The sequence below is a fragment of the Panthera pardus genome, unplaced genomic scaffold (genome assembly GCF_024362965.1).
Source record: "Panthera pardus isolate Hobbes unplaced genomic scaffold, ASM2436296v1 HiC_scaffold_11, whole genome shotgun sequence".
Taxonomy (NCBI): domain Eukaryota; kingdom Metazoa; phylum Chordata; class Mammalia; order Carnivora; family Felidae; genus Panthera; species Panthera pardus.
This window is the reverse complement of record NW_026526666.1, coordinates 105812865-105833389: the sequence shown is the minus strand read 5'-3', so window position 1 is coordinate 105833389 and position 20525 is coordinate 105812865. Positions and strand designations below refer to the sequence as shown.

At 48.6% G+C, this 20525-nt stretch overlaps 1 protein-coding gene across 2 annotated transcripts in view; it reads right to left on the bottom strand.

Annotated features, from left to right (window-relative positions):
- The window catches only part of GNB1 (G protein subunit beta 1), an 87793-nt gene extending 67766 nt beyond the window's left edge, over positions 1-20027 (bottom strand). For both annotated transcript variants that reach the window (XM_019461111.2, XM_019461114.2), the window contains exon 1: positions 19823-20027. The gene's annotated coding sequence lies outside the window, so the exon portion shown is untranslated. The remainder of the gene's footprint in view (positions 1-19822) is intronic.
- Positions 20028-20525: the final 498 nt, after the last annotated feature.

Sequence of the window (20525 nt, the reverse complement as noted above, 5' to 3'; positions counted from 1 at the left end):
AAGGTCAAAGGAAGGGGCAGGAGCAGCAGCACAGGTGCGTGGAGCTGGAACTTTCTTATTGTCCCCGCTTCCTCCCCTGGTGAATCTCGGCCGTCTCACTCACAGAACTAATGAGCCGGAAAGACGAGGGGGTGGCAGTGAGAGGAACCTGTTTGTCTAATCACAGTTATTCATCATGTAGCTGGTTCCTCCTTTCTGCCTCTTCTTCCAGATGACCCAATTACCCTCAAAACTTTCTCCCCCAAGAATGTCCCCGATTTTGTAACAGGTCACTACGTATAAAGCCTCAGAGCTACTTATATTCAGTTCATCAGGGAGTATCTAAGTTAACATGCACCCGCTTGTCAGGCTGCTTTGCTGGGAGTCTTAGATTTAAAAATCTTTTGTTTTGTTTGAAATCCAATCCCACTCCCTCCCAATCAAAGCCATCTTCTTCTTTTCTTTCTAAGGTAGGCTCCACGCCCAACGTGGGGCTCAAACTACGGACCCCAAGGCCAACAGTAGCATGCACCACCGGCTGACCCAGCCAGGCGCCCCTCAAAGCCATCTTTCTTTTTTTTTGTTTTCACATTAAAAAATTGTATTTATTTATTTTGAGAGAGAGAGAGAGAGAGGAAGGGAGGGAGGGAAGGGCAGAAAGAGGGAGCGAGAATCCCAAGCAGGCTCTGCACTGTCATCGCGAAGCCTGACACAGGGCTTGAACCCACAAACTGTGAGATCATGACCTGAGCCAAAATCAAGAGCCAGACGCTCAACTGACTGAACCACCCACGCACCCCTCAAAGCCATCTTCCTTGATGTCACTCCGTCTCTTCCAAACCTTCAAATTCTGAGCTCGGCAGGCATTTTATGCAGACTCCCGCACAGGAGAACTGCTGAAATGACACTAAAGTGTTGTTTGCTGAAAGGTAACTGGTTCAACCCATTGCTCGGTTAGCAAACAAATTAAATTTTATACTAAGTCAAACTGCTGTTTAACCTCACAAGAGTTGCTGAAAGCCGGTCGATCACGTGTCCTGGGTCACAGCTAACTTGCTCAACTGGACAGAGTAGCATACTGATTAGGACAAATTTTAAAGCCGTGAGAGCAGCTGAAGTGAAAGGCCAACCAAACGGCCGGCACAGATGAAGAGACGGGCCTGAGGCAGTACCGATGGAGGAGAACCCCTGGCTCCCAGGGTGTCAGCCTGCTGTGACCGCCTCTCTCCCTTGTACCAGTGTCCTCCACCACTGTGGCTTCTCAGCACACGGCCCAGGGACGGCAGCCAGGGAGGCGCTGAGGAGCCTGGCGGGGGGCCTGACAGAGCCCCGCCTCAGCCGCACCCAGCGCCTGGGTCGGGTCTGCACTGATCACGACCCTGGGGGATTCGCACGCACCCAAATAAACAGAAGCTTAGAGTCTCCCTATTTAAAAATACAACTCTCCACTGGGCCCACCTGACCTTCCAACACGCCTAAGCCCTCCCGCTGCCCCTCCATGGCAAAGCTTCTTGCCACCCCATCTCCATGGCTGGCGTCTCCTTCCTCACCTCCCATGTTCCAACTCACCCCAATCAGCTCTACCTCACAGGTTCACCACCTAGTACCCGCGGTCCTTCAGTCAAAGAGACCCTTCAACACACTCTCTCAGAGCAGTTACCCACCCACCCTGCTTACTGAAGAGCTGCCCCTGTGCATGCCTCTTCTTTCAGACCGCTGATGGCTGGCACTCCTGCTCCCATCGCCAATCCCGTGCACAGGCGACAGCATCTATCTCTGACTTCCAGACTGGACTCCTGGAGAACACACTGATGAGCCAGCACTCGCTCGTCTTATGGCCATTCGGAACCTCAGATGTTCCAAGCAGAGCTCCTGATCCCCGCTGGACAGCCAGCAAACCTGCCCCACCCATGCGGCCACATCCCAGCGGCCCACATCACCACCCTGAAGTCTACAAAGCAAACACTCGGGGGGCAGCCTAACTCTCTCCCTTGCCCCTTCGCCCAGACCACCAGCACCAGCACTCTGGCTGGTTCCACCTCCAGAGCAGATTGAAATCTACCCCTCTCTTCCCACCTCCTCACTCCACCCTTAACCAAGGCACATCATCTTTCATTAAATCCCTCCTTTAGCGGCGCCTGGGTGGCTCAGTCGGCGAAGCGGCTGACTTTGGCTCAGGTCATGATCTCGCAGTCCGTGAGTTCGAGCCCCGCCTCGGGCTCTGTGCTGACAGCTCAGAGCCTGGAGCCTGCTTCGGATTCTGTGTCTCCCTCTCTCTGCCCCTCCCCCATTCGCACTCTGTCTCTCTCTGCCTTTCAAATATGAATAAATGCTAAAAAAAAAAAACCAAAAACCAAACTTAAAAAAAAGTGCCTCCTTTAAATGACCTTTGCCTCTATTTTTTCCCCCAACAATCCATTCTTCATTCAGCAATCTGAACAATCTTAAAATTCACATCTTGTCACTTCCTGCTTAAACTCTTTCAATGGCTTCCCGCTGCACCAAGGAAAAATCCAAACTCTCTTCCATGGTGTGGTAACCACAATCTGCACTGTCCACACCAGGGCACTTCTGAAAGTCAAAGGCACTGACCAGACAGAACCACGGCTCGCCAAGCGCACACTGAGACCTGTTCTGGGCAAACTGGTGACCGAGGACATCTTCCCTCCAACATGCACGTCCACCACTCTGCTCCCGGGGCACTCCCCTTTGGCCAGGCGTCCTCCCCACCTCAAGAACTCTGCAATCACTTCTTTCTACCCTCACCTACTTGGCTCCCTCTCACCCGTGAGGTGTCATCCACTCAGGAAGGTCTTCCCCAACTGCCCTAAACCACGCCCCTCTCTCTAGTATCCGACAACACTCACCATAACGGGAGAAATTTGCTGTCTCCGCCATCAGAATGAAATCAGAAACTACTGCCCAGTACTTATTAACAAGCACAGTGTCTTTGCTCACAGTATTTGGCAAATATTTGCTAAATTAATTGAAACAAATTAATGTTCATTTTTAGAATTCATTCCACAGAAATCTTAATACTAACTGGACATCCTAAAGCAGGCAATTCTAAATGCCACTCTATCGAAAGATCTGTGGGTTTTAAAAAAATGCACCGATTCTTTGCAAGTCCTTCCATCAAGATCCAGAGTCTATTTCCCTATACTTAGAGTGTGGACTGGACCTTGTAACTTGCCTTTAACCAACAAAATGCAGCTAAGGTGACGTTGTGTGACTTCTAAGCATGGCCTCAAGAAGCCTAGCAACTTCTGCTCCTGCCCTCTTGAAACTCAGCCACAGGACGGCTGGGCTGGCCTGCTGGAGAGGGCACGCGGAGAACAGAGGCACCCTGGCCAGTAGTCCACGCCGGTAAGGCCCAGGAAGCGCAGACCCCAGCCCACCTGCCAGATGACTGCCAGTGCAACCGTGGGCACGGCCGACACCATGCAGAGCAGAGACGAGCTCTCCTGGCTGAGCCCTGCCCTAGCACAAAGGTGAACGCGTGGTCATTGTTTTACGTCCTTACATTGGAGGGCAGTTTGTGGTCGTGCAGCGCTAAGTAACTAACGTACGCCATGATGAATTTTTCATCACTGCAGAAGGCATATCAGTTTAAGTCAGAGCTCTCAACACTGGCACTGCTGACATCTTGAGCTGCCCAACCCTCTGATGTGGAGTAGCAGTCCTATAGCACACCCAAGCTGTGACAACTACAAACGTCTCCAGACAAAAAGCAAGAGCAAAATGTTGTCTGCACCTCGAGGGGGACTGGCTCTTCCACAAGGGAAGGAAGGATTCATTACTTTGGGGGCATTCCTTGTGCAGTCTTCTGTTAACTTCAGATCTGGGTTGATACCTACGTATTCTTTTCCTCCTCGATCGCCAAAGGACAGTTAGTGAAACAGACACTCGTGGTGGCCTCTACCCAATCCTGCAAAGATTACCCACAAGGACTTTGCTCCTTTGTTCCCACAGGAGAAACAAGACAGATGCAAAACCAAAGTACCTCAAGGGCCCTTTCAGTTCAGTGCCTGACCCCTAACAGAGACTCAAATCCTAGCTTCTGGGTGAGCTCCAAAGACCACAGGAAGACATAAGTAGCTAAAACTAGCCAAAACCAAGATCCCAGATACTTTAAGTACAGCAAGTTTAGGGACTGTGTATATTTTTTAAAAAGGGAGGGGGTGTAAAATATTTAAAAGTAAATTTGACTGGGGGCACCTAGGTGGCTCACTTGGTTGAGCCTCCGACTTCAGCTCAGGTTGTGATCTTGCAGTTTGTCGGTTCGAGCCTCGCATCGGCTCTCTGCTGTCAGCGTGGAGCCCTCTTCAGATCCTCTGTCCCCTTCTCTCTCTGCCCCTTCCCCTCTCACGTTCTCTCTCAATCTCTCTCTCAAAAAGAAACATTAAAAAAAAGTAAATTTGACTAGCAAAATTCCAATTCTATATGCAATATAAACTATTCTTTTTGTTAATGTTTATCTTAAGAGGGAGGGGGAGAGAGAGAGCACGCAAGAGTGCATGTGAGCTCGACAGTGGGGGAAGGGCAGAGAAAGAGACAATCTCAAGCAGGATCTGCACTGTCAACGCAGAGACTGATGAGGGGCTCGATCCCATAAATTGCAGTATGACAACCTGAGCCGAAATCAAGAGCTGAACACTCAACTGACTGAGCCACCCAGACATCCCTGAACTATTCTTTTAAACATACATTTATCGCATCTGACGAGCACCCCAAGATTCACACGATATAGTTTCCCAACTAGCCAGGCAAGGGTTGCTAAACAGAAGTACTGAAAGGACTTTAATTTCCCAAATTCTCACTCTGTATATGGAGACTTTTCCTCAAACCTCCCAAATTTCTACTAATGGCAGCCCAGACACTCAGTCTAGGACTGTGCTATCCGGTAGGGGTTGTTATTAGCCACATGTGGTTTTTTAAACTTAACTGTATTAAAACTAAATAAAACTAAAAGTTTCTTAGTCACCTGAGCCACATCTCAAGTGCTCGATAGCCACACATGGCTAGGAGCTACCATACTGAACAACGCAGATCATAAAACATTCCCATCACAGAAAAGGAATTCTATTGTACAAGGCTGATCTGAAAGATCAAAATTAAAAGCAAAGTAGAAAAAGCTTGTACTGGATATGGAGAAACGTACCACTTCCAGGAGCAGAGCAGCCTCTCTTCCATCCAGAGCGCTCACTGCTACAGACCAACGCGTGTTCGGCCATCTAAAAACTAACATAGATGGGGCGCCTGGGTGGCTCGGTCGGTTAAGCATCCGACTTCGACTCAGGTCACGATCTCGCGGTCCGTGAGTTCGAGCCCCACGTCGGGCTCTGTGCTGACCGCTCAGAGCCTGGAGCCTGTTTCAGAAGTTGGCCGGCAGCTCAACTGACTGAGCCCCCCAGGAGCCCCAAGTTCTTTGAATCAGTACAGGAACAAGAGAAGTTCCTACAAGGCTGCTCTGCTGTTAAAAAAAAAAGAATCGTGGGGTGCCCGGGGGGCTCAGTCGGTTGAGCGGCCAATTTCAGCTCGCGTCACAATCTCGCGGTTTGTGAGTTCGAGCCCCGCGTCGGGCTCTGTGCTGCCGGCTCGAGCCTGGAGCTGCTTCGGATTCTGCGTCTCCCTCTCTCTCTGCTCCTCCCCCATTCATGCTCTGTCTCTCTGTCTCTCAAAAAGAAATACATGTTAAAAAAAAAAAAAACTTAAAAAAAAGAATCGTTTACCCACTGACTTACAATTAATTAATTAATCTCAACAATTTTAGAAGCTTTCAATTTTATTACTGTTTTTAAGTTCGCCTTGTCTAAATCTGGGAGCAAAATGTTTGGACTACAAGAGCTATTTTAAAGCCCTTCTTTCACAGCCTAAGGGAACTTCCTCAGAGTGCAGCCTGTTCCTCAGCAGCTCAGCCTCTTCCTGAATATGTCAAGTTTTAAGTGACAGGAAATGTGTGTTGGTCAGTTCCTTTATTTTAAGAAAATGTAAAGAGAGCATGATGGCCACTTATTGATTTAAAAAGCACGATTTCACCGCGTTCCCAATCAGCATCTGGCACCAAGACTCCCGGGCCGACTCTACCAATGCCTAGGAGATGCCCTCCCCACCCCCATCTCATCTCTCCGGGTCCACAGCAGCCACCCCAAACCCAAATCCCATCAGCAGGAGACCCGCAGTCTTGCCAATAATAACTCTCTTACCCATTCTTAGAAAACCGCCCAGAACTTCAGGTCCTGGCTACATGGTCTCATAGGCCACTGTCCCCAAGCCTGACCATGTGGCAGATTCGCTGGGGCACTGGTCTAAAGTCCCCGAGTCCTGGGCTTACAGATGAACCGATGGACACTTCCAGGGAGTCAGATGCACAGAACCAGCCCTGCCTACATACACAGCCCAATGGAGGTGCCCTCTACTTCCAACCTGGGCCGGTTAGGGAAAAAAAAGAGGCAGGACTTTCACTATTCTGTCACTATATGAGATGAAATGCCATAAAGGTGGTTAAGTGTGGCCAATCAACGTGACTAGGAAGAGGGGTGACCAGGAAAAGCCTATGTGAGGAGGTGACACTCAAACCGAGACCTAAAAGTGTTAGTGACTCAGCACTGAAAACGGCAAAAGGAATGGAGATGTGGGGCTGACAAGCGGATGGATGGGTCTGTAGGTCAGAAAGGCTGGAGAGATAAATTTGAAAGTCATCAAAACCATCAGTAAACAGCCTTTAAAACAGACAACTGGGGTAGCCACCTGGGTGGCTCAGTAGGTTAAGCATCCAACTTTGGCTCAGCTCATGATCTCGCGGTTTGTGGGTTCAAGCCCCACGTCAGGCTCTGTGCTGACAGCTGACAGCCTGGAGCCTGCTTCGGATTCTGTCCCCCCTCTCTCTGCCCCTCCCCCACTCGTGCTCTGTCTCTCTGTCTCTCTGTCTCTCAAAAATAAACATTAAAAAAGGAAAAAAAAAAGACAATGGGGGCACCTAGATGGCTCAGTCAGTTTAGCAGATGACTTCAATTCAGGTCATGATCTCAGTTTATGAGTTTGAGCCCTGCGTCGCGTCGGGTTCTGCACTGACGTCACAGAGCCTGGCTGAGATAGGGCGCGCTCTCTCTCTCTCTCTCTGCCTCTCCTCCATTTGCTCTCTCTCTCTCAAAATAAACAAACTTAAACAAAAAAAAAAAAAACAAAAAAAAAGACAACAGATGGGAACAGACATGATCACCAAAGGAGAGCCAAAGAACAGAAAGAATCCTAGACTCAAGATTGAGAAATGCCAGACAACTGAGAACATGCTGGCCAGGTAAAAGAGCAAACCTGGAAAGAAATCAAGAAGGACAAACAAAAGGTAAGAAGGAGCCAGGAACTGAGAGAGGAGAGTGTTTCAAAGAGGTGGTGGTGTTGGTCAACCCAGTTCAATGCCAAGAGGCAGAATATACTAAAAACGGGGGGGGAAAAAGTAAGACCATTTCGGAGTGCACTGTTACCTGAAGCAGAAGCAGAGAGGTGCTTACCAACAAGGAAAATGGAAATGAGATGGACAGATTCTCAAATGTCTTTTTCATCCCTTGACTCCACATTGACTGAAAAGCCCACCTCTATTCTTGAACTCTGGTTCTGTGAGAGACATCAAGAATCCTTATAAAACATTTAACTTTCCATTTAAGTTCTCTTGTGTTGGTTTCTTCAACTTGCAACGGAGACTTCAGTTTACAAGTTTGGCCATGAAAGGAGGGTAAAGACATGGCAAAGAAGGAGTTAGGAACCCTCAAGGAGAACAGGGTCAAGGATGAAGCTATAGGTAACTGCGGTGGGTTTTGGAACGGTATCCCCTAAAAATCACTATCCACCTGTAAGTGTGACTTTATTTGCAAAAGGGTCTTTGCAGATACCATCCGTTAACTTCAAGTGAGGTCACGCTGGATTAGTGTGGGCCCTGATCCAATGACTGGAAACCTCGTTAAGAGCAGAGACACGTATGCTGAGACGAAAAGGCCAAGCGAAGACAGAGGCAGAACCAGATTGCCGGCAACCACCAGAAGCTAGAAGGAAGCATCAGAGGAAGCTGCCCAGCCAACACCTTGGTTTCAGACTTCCAGCCTCCACAACTGTGAGAGTAAATTTGTGGTTTCAGCCCCTCAGTTTGCGATAATTTGTCATAGCACCCACAGTTAAATAATGGAGTTAACATTTGAAAGCCAAGCAGAGGAAGCCCTGAAAACCTTAATGAAGACGGCAACCACAGAGACAAGAGAGCACGGGCAGCCTGGAGAAGCACATGAGGAAAGGGGAAAAGCCAAGGGGTCAAACATCCTAAGCAGCAGTGATACTGGACGCCAACGTGCCAGTTCTTGCACCTGCTAAGCAGAAGGGTGAACGTTTTGTTTGCACCATCTCATTTAAGCCTTCCAGGTACCCCAAGATGAGAACATGCGATAGAAGTAACTCACTCAAGGCCTCAAAGCTAAGCAGCAGCAGAACCAGGATGTCCAACACATGGGTAGAGCTAATCTGCAGTGGAAAGAAAGGACAGTCTTTGCCATGTAGTTCATGTTTTCAAATATGAGTAACATTCAGAAATACACATAATATGCAACAAAGTAGAAAAATTAGAATGAATATATCCATGCAGTGATCCCCAATCTGGGGGAAAAACATCTCTGCCCTCCTACGTGTGAACAATACAAAACAAACGTATGAATATGATATACATAGGGGTGTCTGGGTGGCTCAGCTGGTTAAGCAGCCGACTCTTGATTTCAGCTCAGGTCACGATCTCATGGTTCATGATATTGAGCCCACGCGTCAGCCTGTTTGGGATTCTCTCTCTTGCTCTCTGTCCCTCCCCCACCCACATTCCCTCTCTCTCTCCCCCCACAATGAATAAACTTCTAAAAAAATGAATATAAATAATACATAACAAATGAAATACAACAATCTTATTTCCTGATAGGGAAACCATATTCTCCCTCATTTTATAGTCCTAATTTTCTATAATAAACATACTAAACATTTTATTTTTAAAATGTAAAAGTTAGGGGTGCCTGGGTGGCTCAATTGGTTAAGCGTCCACTCTTGATTTTGGCTCAGGTCATGATCTCAGGGTTGTGAGATGGAGCCCCTGCTTAAGGTTCTCCCTCTCTCTCTCTACCCCTCCCCGGCTTGCATTCACAAGGTCACTCACTCACTGTAAAAATAAAAATAACATAAAATAAAAAAATAAAATAAAATGCAAAAATTAAAGATTAAAATGGATTTACTGAAAAGGGCATCTTTATAAAAACAACGGGAACGGGAAGAAAGATCCTCAGAGGATGAGGACAGGATACAGAATTGAAGCAGTGGAAACAGATCGCCTGCCTGAGGAGTGGCCAGAGAAGATACCAAGATTAACTAGGGGGTTAAGTTATATAAGACTTAGTCACATTAGGGGCGCCCGGCTGGCTCAGTAAGAACACCATGCAACTCTCGGTCTCAGGGTCATGAGTTCAAGCCCCATGTTGGGCATAGAGATTATTTAAATAAAAATAAAACTTAAAAAAAAAACCAGACTTGGTCATTTAGTCATGTCTGAAGGTCGAACAGAACCCTTGAAGAAGAAACTAAAGATAAAACTGTTGGTAAATATGTTTTCAAGTGGAAGGATCTTCCCTTTAATAATACATGAAGGAGCAGATGCCCACACAGAAGTCTTCTGAGATGAAAGGGAAGGGAAACAGCTCATGCTGGAGGGTCCACAGTGTAAGAATTAAGAGGTCTGGAGGCAAATGACTCAGGTTCAAATATGGGTTCCACTGCCTGCGCCCCCCATCCATTAAGCCAGCTTTGAAATGTGGCTATTCACAGTACCCACCTCCGAGTTGATGTGAGTTCTTACCACGGTGCCTGGCACCGGAGGCACCCACAAACCTGAACTAACAGCACCAGGATCATCACCAACAGGGCAAAATGGAAGGCCATCTACCGCCAAGGGAATGCCAAGTGGAGGTCCCGGAGGGTCAAGGTTTGAAGGAACTTATTTCAACACGGAAATCCTAAAGTACTTCTCCCAACATACTTCATGTAAACCGTGAGCTCATGACCTGAGCCGAAGCCGGCTGCTTAACCGACTGAGCCACCCAGACTCCCCATCGACCTCCTTCCTTAAAATGAAATTCTAAAGGGGCACCTGGGTGGCTCAGTGGGTAGAGCATGTGACTTTTGATTTCAGGGTTGTAAGTTAGAGCCCCAGGTCGGGTGCAGAGATTACTTAGAAGACTTGACTTTCGCTCAGGTCATGATTTCACAGCTCAGAAGTTCGAGCCCCAAGTCAGGCTCTATGCTAACTGGGCAGAGCCTTCTTGGGATTCTCTCTCTCTCCGCCCCTCTGCTCTTGCTCTCTCTTGAACTAAATAATTAAAACAATTTTTTTCATAATAATAAAATGAAATTCTAGGGCCCTGCTCTCTCTGCCTTCCTTCTCAGCACAGCCTTTCCCACCACCTGACAGGCGTCCCTCTCCCAGGGTGGAGTCGTGTCTCTCCTGGCCCCAACAGCAGCTGCTCCCAGGCACCACTCAGCCCCCAGAATAAGCAGACCACTGCCGCTCCCCGCTCCAGCCCCCTTCCTCTCCACACCTGACAATGCCAGGCTACTCTATCCGAAATCGGGTGGAACGGAGCCCTCCCTCCTCACACGCCTCTCCACCCCTTTGCTTCAGAGCCTCCCACACCCCACTGTCACTCCTCGGCCCCGGGGAATCTTGGCATTGAATAGTCCCAGTCTACTTCTCAGCCAGATTTGCTACTCTGTCCAACCCACCCCACCCCCACCCAAGACTGTCCTCCGTTCCAATGCTGTATTCTGATATTCTCCCAACTTCCGGTCACTCCTTCAGGAGCTTCTCTTCCTCTCCTCAAGCTGCACCAATGGGTTTTCAACCTTTACAGAAATCTCTGGGTTCTTCTCCCCAGGAAAAGGCACAATCCTACACCTGTAATGCTGCAAACAGCAGGGAAAAGGGGAGACACAGTGCCTGTCTCCAGTCCCGCAGTCACCCTGGGCCAGTGCCCTAGATGTGGCCCAGCTGGTTTAACCACTACACTGCTCTCCAAATCCCTGCTGTTCAGATGGCTTGGTCTCAGGCTCCCTCCACACTCTTAATTACTGAAAATCAGAGGGCTTTTGTCCCTGTGGGTTATATCTATATATACTTACTATGTTAGAAATTAAAACACAAAAGTTTTCAAAACGTTTAATAAGCCTATTACATGTTACCATAAAGAACATTTTTTCGAAAAATAACTAAGAAGTAATCTGATGAAAAGACAGCAGTATTTTACATTTTATTTAGCCTACCTGTTTTAATGTCCACCTCAAGAGGAGAGAGCTAAATTCTCACATCTGTTTCTTTCTTGTTTAATTTTTGTTTTATTTGAGAGAGAACAGGCACAAGTGGGGGAGGGGGAGGGAGAGAGGGGGAGAAAGAGAATATCCCAAGCAGGCTCCACACTGTCAGTACAGAGCCCCACGAAAACTCACGAACTGCAAGATTATGACCCGAGCTGAAGCTCAACCAACTGAGCCACCCAGGCACCCCTCTCACATCTGCTTCTGCAATCTGCTGCAGTAATGTCTTGCTTTGGTTGCAGTATATGAGGATAATCCAGTCTCACACAGACACATAGTTGGAAAAGGAAGGAGTATTTTAACAGACATTTCTTTCTTGTTTTTTTTTTAATCTTTAACGTTTATTATTTATTACTGAGAGAGACAGAGCACAAGCAGGGGAGGGTTAGAGAGAGAGGGAGACACAGAATCCGAAGCAGGCTCCAGGCTCCAAGCTGTCAGCACAGAGCCCGACAAGGGGCTCAAACTCAGTCCGCGAGATCGTGACCAGAGTTGAAGTCGGATGCTTGACCGACTGAGCCACTCAGGCGCCCCAACAGCCATTTCAAATAAACATGCAGTCTTCTCTGATACTACATCAAAACTTGACAAGTGGGTAAGCATCCTAAAGGGAAGTTCTGATATGGAATCTGAAACTGTGTCAATTAATTTTTAATACCATTACATCTTAAATTCCGTGGGATTTGTGCTCTGAATGGATCTTTCACCATCTGTGAGTTTGTAGCCTCACACACAGGCCATTGGGAAACTACCAGTTCACTGAATTAAGCAAATCTTCCAAATGTTGACACATTTCATTACATAATATTAAAAAGAAACATTCCTAAGTACCATCACCTACAAGAAAAGTCTTTAAATACTGGGAAGCTGTCAAGCTCATGATAGCAGAATCAAGTTTTCCAAAATTCTAATTTCCATCTGAAAGCTCAAATTTTATCACTGCCAACAATACTGTCAGTAATGTTCCTTGAAATATCTGGTTTGCTTCGTTAATTTTCAGAAAGTATCTGCCATACAAAAACCCCTGTCTAAACGGCCATCCCCTTCTGCCAGCTCTTCCTCCAATGCTGTGTGTGGCACAGTCCAGGAGAGGCTGTTGTAGTTGGGGTGCACGCGCGTTTAGGCCTAGTTCCCATTTTGCCTCACAGACGGGAAGAAAACAGGTATCGGGGTTAAAGTATAATAATATTTACTTTTATGCTTCATCAGATGTTAAACTGGATTTCTCTAAACACAAGTTCATGATGAGGAAGAATACTACAACTACAATACTGTAACTGGTTTCATACCACAGCCCTGATTTGTGTTGAAGAGCTAGCAGTTTAACCTACCACTGCTCGTGTGCCATCAATGCAAACGTCAACACAGTGAAAGTCAAGTAGCATCTTAATGACTGTATAAGTAGCTTTGATGGAATGGATCCTGAAAGGGGTTTCAGGGACCCACAGGAGTCACAGATCAGACTTTGAGGGGGCACCTGGGTGGCTCAATCGGTAGAGCATGCAACTCTTGATCTTGGGGTTGTGAGTTCAAGCCCCATGTTGGACATGGAATTTACTTAAGAAAAATCTATTAAAATTAAAAATAAAAAAATCTGGGGTGCCTGGGTGGCTCTGTCAGTTAAGCATCGGACTTAGGCTCAGGTCGTGATCTCACGGTTTGTGGGTTCGAGCCCCACCTTGGGCTCTGTGCTGACAGTTCGGAGCCTAGAGCCTGCTTCAGATTCTGTGTCCCCCTCTCTTTGCTCCTCCCTCCCCTCGCTCATGCTCTGTCTCTCAAAAATAAATAATAAATGTTAAAAAAATTTTAATAAAAAAATAAAAAATAAATCACAGATCACACTTTAACCCCCCCCCCTCCGCGGCTCCTAGTAATCTTTATTTCCAAAACTTCAATCACCATCTAAATACTGTTAACTCTGAAAGGCCCGCCTCCAATTCAGACCACTCCTCCAGAGCTCCACATTCACATATTCAAAATCCAAATATTTTTCACGCGTCCTGTTTCAGAGACTTGGTAATACTGTAGTGTACCAAACTTCTAGTCTTCGTGGAGCTTAGAACTGGCAGGGAGATCAGCACAAGGACTAGGAAAGCAGAGCAGGTTAAAAATGGTTGAGATTAGTGGCTCTGTCTCTCTCTCTCCGGAAGATAAACATTAAAAAAAAGATTTTTTTAAATGGTAGAGATTCATGAGATGAGAGAACACCCTCTGAGGAGGGAGTCCGCGAACAAAGACATGAATGAAGGAGTGAACAGCACAAGGAACCTCTGGGAGAAGAGCTTCACAGCAGAAAGCTTAAGGGCTGAGCCACCCTTGCTGGAGGCCATGGGAATGCCTCAAGGGTCCTCAAACTCAACTCACGCCCCACCCCCCCAGCTCCTGCTCCTTATTTCAGTAAATGCCAAACAGCCATCCAGATGCCCAGGACAGAGACTCCCGAGGTCATTTTCTCTTGTTACCTTCCACTCAGTCGCCCCGTCTTTCAGCCACCAGCTTTACCACCCCAGTCCAGACGCCTTCATCTCTACACCAAGCACCCCATTCGGGAGCTCTGACCATAGTCTTCCTTTCTCATCCGAACACGCTCCAAGCTCAAGTGCCATGCCATGGTCCTGATTAGGTCAATCTGCCTTTTTTCTTTTTTATTTTTTAAATGTTTTTGTGAGAAGGGGGCGGGTGGGATATGGAGTGTGAGCAGGGGAGGGGCAGAAAGAGAGGCGGACACAGAATCTGAAGCAGGCTCCAGGCTCTGAGCTGTCAGCACAGAGCCCCATGCGGGGCTCAAACACACCAACCATGAGATCACGACCTCAAAGTTGGATGCTTAACGGACTGCGCCACCCAGCCGCCCCTCAATCTGCTCTTTGAAACTTTTTAAAGGCTCCCTAGAGCCCTTGAGGTAAAAGTGCAACTCTTTCCTAAGACTGTGAGCTCTCAGTGTCCGTTTCTTACCACCCTCCAGCCCTTTGGAACTTCCATCCCTGGATGAGCTGTTGTGCTCTCTTTCATTCTGATACGGAATCACTGAGCACCTACCACTACCAGGCAATAGACGCTGCTCTGGGTGGAGACACAGGGAGGGAAGGTGGCTGCATGAGAAACACAGCATCTCCCCCACCTTGGAACACTCCTTCCCCTCCACCTGCCAAATGCATGACAGACACACTCCAGATATAGGGTGCTTCAGGTCTCAACTTAAAACACACTTTATTTCTGAGAAGCAGTCACTGAACCCTAGCTGACCCTGTAACCCACTGCCCGTGCATTTCTCCTTTGCATTTCTGCTTGTGAGGCCCTCTATCAAACAATAAACTCAGTGAGGCCCTGGGCCACGCCCACTCTATGGCAGTTTATAGCCTCAGCACCTACCAGACAAGGTACTGAATAAGCACTTGTTAAACCAATTTCCAGTTATAGTATTCATAAGGATATATGAAAAATATTTCATTATTACTGTCATTAATTGGCAAATCAAGGGACACCAAAGTTTTGTAAAATCAAAACAAGTCATCATTCAGGCTGTGGTGAAATCTTTTAAAAAAAATAATTCTGCCAGTTTTCAAAATGGATCAAAATTCAAATAGGATCCAAATTTCAAATAGGATCAAAATTCTACTATAAAGGTAAAGAAAGTCCTTCAAGAAAAGAAAACAATGTGAGAAAACTCAGGAGACGGTGTGGTGGTAAATAAATGACAGGGATTTGTAAAGACAGCTGACACATATGCTCCGTACCCCAAATTAATGATATTCCCCGGGAACCATTTGGAAGAAAGAAAAAACAAATCTTTCAGTAAGCTGTCTTCTTACATTATCTAACATGATCACGGTTCAGGAAATTTTTACAAAGCAAGGCCACCAGCAGCAGAAATGGCTAATGGGTGTCCTGCGGGCAAGGCGCTGCTCGAAGAGCTTCACACATCTGTCAACTAACAGCCACCCTAGGAAGGAGGGCCATTATTAAATCATAACCTTTTATCAGTGGCAATATAGGTTCAACTGAATAATCTCTTTAAAATTACCCCAGATAACCCTGACTTGATATTTTATTTACTTCTTTTAAAATTATTTTTTAAATTTACATCCAAGTTAGTTAATACATAGTGCAACAATGATTTCAGAGGTAGATTCTTTTTTTTTTTTTTAAATAAGCTCTACCTCCAACGTGGGGCTCAAACTCACACCTGGAGATCAAGAGGGGTGAGCTCTACCAACTGAGCCAGCCAGATGCCCCCTGTCTTTTTTTTTTTTTTTTTTTTTTATTGTATTGTACTCATTTTTGCCCCCTGTCTTTTAAATCCATGCGTGTAGAAATGGTTTTTCCCCAGGGGCACCTGGATGGCTCAGTTAGGCATCCAACTTCGGCTCAGGTCTTGATCTCAGAGTTCATGAGTTCGAGCCCCACGTCGGGCTCTTTGCTGTCAACACAGAGCCCGCTTCGGATCCTCTGTCCCTCTCTCTGCCCCTCCCCCGCTGGTGTTTTCTCTCTAAATAAATAAACTTAAAAAAAAAAAATGGTTTTGCCCAGAAATTCTAATTTTAAAAAATTTAAAATTTCAAAAAGTCAAATAAGCAGATACTTAAGTCTTAAAAAAAGAGAGAGAGAGAAAGAAAAAGAAAACACTGCTCTACAAAACGAGAAGCTTTTCTAGATCACTGGAGGCCAGGAGTAATTTCTTTCCATCGATTACTGTGGCACCTAATGCCAGGCAGGCACTGCCACAAGAACAGGAGGGCTAAAAGGTTTAAAAAGCTTTTAGCATTCCACTAAATCCTCTGACCAATTTGAAGGTCTATAGATTGTCTATAGTTCCTAAATAAGAGTTCTGGAACAACACCCATAGCTTTAAAAAGAAACGGTATTCCTTTTTTTTTTTTTCCCCAGAATAATCAACATGATGTCGAGTTACTCAATGTATACACACCCCCCCACACACACTTAGACAGCCCTTCCTCCCAGTGTCACAAACGCGTCTGTCCGTTTGTGAAATGCGTATGTGACCTGTTTCAATCTAAGCTTGCTTTTACCCCTTCACTTCATGTTCACAAAACCAAACACTTAACCGGCCCATCTGCTTCATAATTTCTCTAACCACAGAGCAATGAATGCAAACCTGAGATCAGAATTTTTCCCAGTGTTAAAAGAGTTGAAGATTTTTTGTTCATTGCCTTACTGGACTTACACTAATAGGGGTTTCAAAATAATATAGCATGCCATATGGTCAAGCCCAGATAATAAAATTGAGGATATCTGTTACCAATCCACTAATGCTTTTCAAAGCCAAAGTCTGTAGACAGTAAGAATTTAATCCAATTTGGAAAGCAACATGAGCCAGAAAAACCAACACGGACAGAGAGAAAAAAACAACCCAATGAAGATAGATGCCAATACCGCAGGTCTAAAATCAAATCAGTGTTACTCATTAAAGTATGTATTCGCTAAAAAGCCAACTGATGGTAAGTCTACAGATATCCTAAAGACCTTTCTCAAAGCTATTTGGAGAAATACAACTTTTTCAATCAAACCAATGGACAACAGAAATTTTTAGCAATGTAACAGAACAAAGCTTTAAAAATTAAGTTAACTCCTCATAAAATCAGTCCCTTTCTTTCTCAAGCTGTCACTAGAAGTCTACCAAGGTGATTCAAGCTTTGCAATCAAAGTCACTAAGCATGAAAAAATCTGAAGAGGTTTTAAGTTTTAGTCCTTAAAAAAAGACAGCACATTATTCTGCAGGCTTTTAACACTCTTTTAAATCTGTTTAGAGATTAAAATTAAATTTGAGGAAACTTACTTCCCCCCCCCCAAAAAAAAACAGAAGTAACTCAAAATATCAAACCAAGAAATCTTTCCTAAGGTATCATGAATGTTCTTCAGTGGATATTAAGTGACTGAGCACCTCTTTGGTGATCTAAATACAGCCCTGCTGTGAACTCCAGTACCTCGCTGGAGAGGCTTTTGTCTGATAGGTGTGTTCATTTAAGAAAGTGTCAGTTCTGAGTCAAAACTGCAGGAACGATCTCCTCCATACACATTCGTTCCAGCAGATGAAATGTAGCCCTAACACTGGTTCCCCAACAGAAAGAAATGGGAATAAGCCACAGGCACGGTCACAAAACTTAACTTTGCTTTCCCAAATTCTCACTAAGAAAACCTTGTAGCACTTACAATGCCTGTGGGGCGGGGAGCACTAACCTCCTTGCAGTCGGGCCTCACAGCCACCAAAGACTGGAGGCCTCACCCCCAACCCCCCCCCCCCCCCCCCCCCCCCAGGGTCTGACGAGTTGGCCTCTAAAGGACCATCCCAGTTGCTCTCCATTTCTGGCCAACTCTAGTCGCTGGAGAGTTCAGTCAAGCCGAGAGCCACCATCCAATTGTGCTGTGTGGAGGTTCTCAGACTGTTTCCATGTTGGTGGCACCAACTCTGTCCCCACCCACACACCCAATATTAGTAAGGAAGCAAAAAAGGAACTGCCTATTCACTTTCTTGTTGCAATATATACCTTCCGGAAGAATCTAGAATAGACTCTATCTACCTTAGCACAATTCAGACTAAGACCTTACTTCTCTACCTCCAAAAAAGATTAAAGCTTCAAATTCAAAAGCAAAGAATTCACGTAAAAATCTTACTGCTAACACTCTAAAGACCTTACCCACTGTCTAGACTTAAAAGGAAATTCTTACAGAGCTAATACTACTTCCATTTATTTGGTAATCATAAAAATAATCTAGACGTTTTCTTAGTTAATAATCAATCTCATAAGCAGCTGCTTAATCATCAAATATTGAGATCACTGTTATCAGATGGATTGTAAAACGAAAACACACACAAAAAACACCCCCCAACTAAAACCACAGTTTAAGAGGTCTACATCGTTGACACACAAATTCAGTCATGAATTCTGTAGCTGTCAATGTCCAGTAACTTCCCTCCCCAACATAAAAATTCATACATCGCTGTTTTTCTTCAGTAAATGCAATCTCACAATCCAAACTAAAAAGCTTCCACAAAGAGGAATTAAGTAGATACAGCCAGTACTACTTCCGTATGCTAACTATGTAATTTAAAGGACTTAAGACACGCTTCGATACCTTCTGAACCTAACATAATTCGCAAGGAAAAATACGGAGGGGGGGGGGGTGTCTTCAAAAGTCCAATGGCTCAGCCACCACCCGGGTGGAATTTTCAGCTCAACTCCTCCCCCACCCCCACCGCTGCCACCGAAAAGCTCGCAGGACGAAGGGCGACGCGCAGCCCGGGGTCACTTCCTCCCTCCCTCCCACCCTGGCCCTTCTAAATAATGTAAATGGGGCCCAAAGCACAATCGGGGCGCAGGAGGCCGGGAGCGCGCGGCGGCTGACAATGGCAGCGGCGGCGACGCGCCATCTTGTAGCGGGGCCTGGCCCGAGCCATTCATTCGGCGCGGGGGCGCGGGGGCGCGCGGACCCCGGCCCGGCCCCGCCGCGGGGGGCCGCCGCCGCCCGGCCTCCCGGGCCCCCCGCCCCGCCCCGCCCCGCGGGCTCCGCGCCCGGCGAGGGGAAAACGACGACGGGCTCGCGACGGGGCTGCCTCCCACTTTTCGGTAAAAACGAAAATAGCCGAGGATCGCACCGTTCGGTCCTCCCGGCACAGCTCTTTGTTTCTGCCTTAAATCCACCCCGAACTGCCACCCGCGGGCAGCCGCCGGCCGGGCCTCAGCTTCCTCATTTCACTGCCCCCCTTTCTTCATCGTGTCACCAGCAAGCACCAACTTCAAAGTCCCCAGAAAAGGTGTATTTAAAACAGCGTTTCCCCGAGGCAAGGGACGAGCACCTCGACCCCCTGCAGAACCCCGCCGCTCCCTTTGTTCTCGCGGCCCCGACCCGGCCGGCCTGCAGACCCCGGCCCAGCGCACCTCCTCCCCGGCCAGCCTCCGGCGCACAGCCCCCCCGTGAGATCGGGCCGGATCGGACCGCGGACCCCGACCCAGGACCCCGGACTCCGGGTCCCAGACCGCGGACCGCGACTCAGGACCCAGGTCGGCGGACCCCGACCCGGGACCCCAGACCGAGAACCCAGGACCGCGGGCTTGGAACCCGGACCCCGCAGAACGCGGATCGCAGACCTGGCCTCAGGGTCCCAAGCCCCCGCCCCAAGACCCCTAGCCTCCAGCCCCTCCGACCCTGGCCCCAGGGCCCGAAATCCGGACCCTGATCCCGGCCAGAGAGCCCAGACCCCGGCCGCACATCCCGAACCCCGGACCTGGGCCACCGGACCACCGCCCAGACCCCGGCCCCAGCCCAAGCCCGCAGGGTCCCCGCCCGCTCCCGGCCCGCGACCCCACCCGGGCGGGGCAGGAAGACGCGGCCCCGCGGCGGGGTGGGGGCGGGGAGGGTGGGGGCGGGGCGGCTCCTGGCAGGCGACTGTGGGGAGGGGCCGTGGCCCGGGTCGCGGGGCAGGGGCTGCCGCGCTCACCTCGTCCCTCCTGACGCGCCCGCGCCCCGCCGCCTCAGCCGCCTCAGCCGCCTCAGCCGCCTCGGCCGCCGCTCTGGAGGTGGTCGCGCTCGGGCCGCTCCGCGGGCGCTGCGGGCAGGTGCGCCGGCGAGGCTCGGTCCGGTCCCGCGGCGGCTGTTCCACTCCCGCGCCCGCGCCCGCTCCCGCTCCCGCTCCCGCTCCCGCTCCGCCGCCGCCTCCGTCCGCCCCTCAGACGCCTCCAGCCATCGGGATGGGCGCGGCGGCCCCTGCCCGCAGCCTCGGGAAACCCCACGCCGCGTCACCGCGCACGTCGCGCGCGCACGCACGGCCCGGCCGCGGCCCCGGCGCGCGCACGCTCGCGCGCTTCCTCCCTGCGCCCACCCCGGGAGCGTGCGCGAGCGGCTTAAAGGGGCCGCGCTGGCCGTAGGAGAACGGGCTCCGGAAGGCCCCCCAGCCCTGGTGGCCCAGGCACCAGCCTCGCTGGTGGCCCAGGGACTGCGCGGGGAGCCCTGAGCTAGCCTGGGCCGACCCGCTCGCTTCCCCGCCAAGTGGATGTGAGTGGAGGCCGCAGGACCAGAGGTGGGGACTGACTCGACCCCACACCCGTGTCCCATACGCGCATCCCGCACACGTGCCGAGTACTCCCGCCTGGCATCCTGCACCCTGCATTCAGTACCCTGCACTTGCACTCTTTATTCGGCAC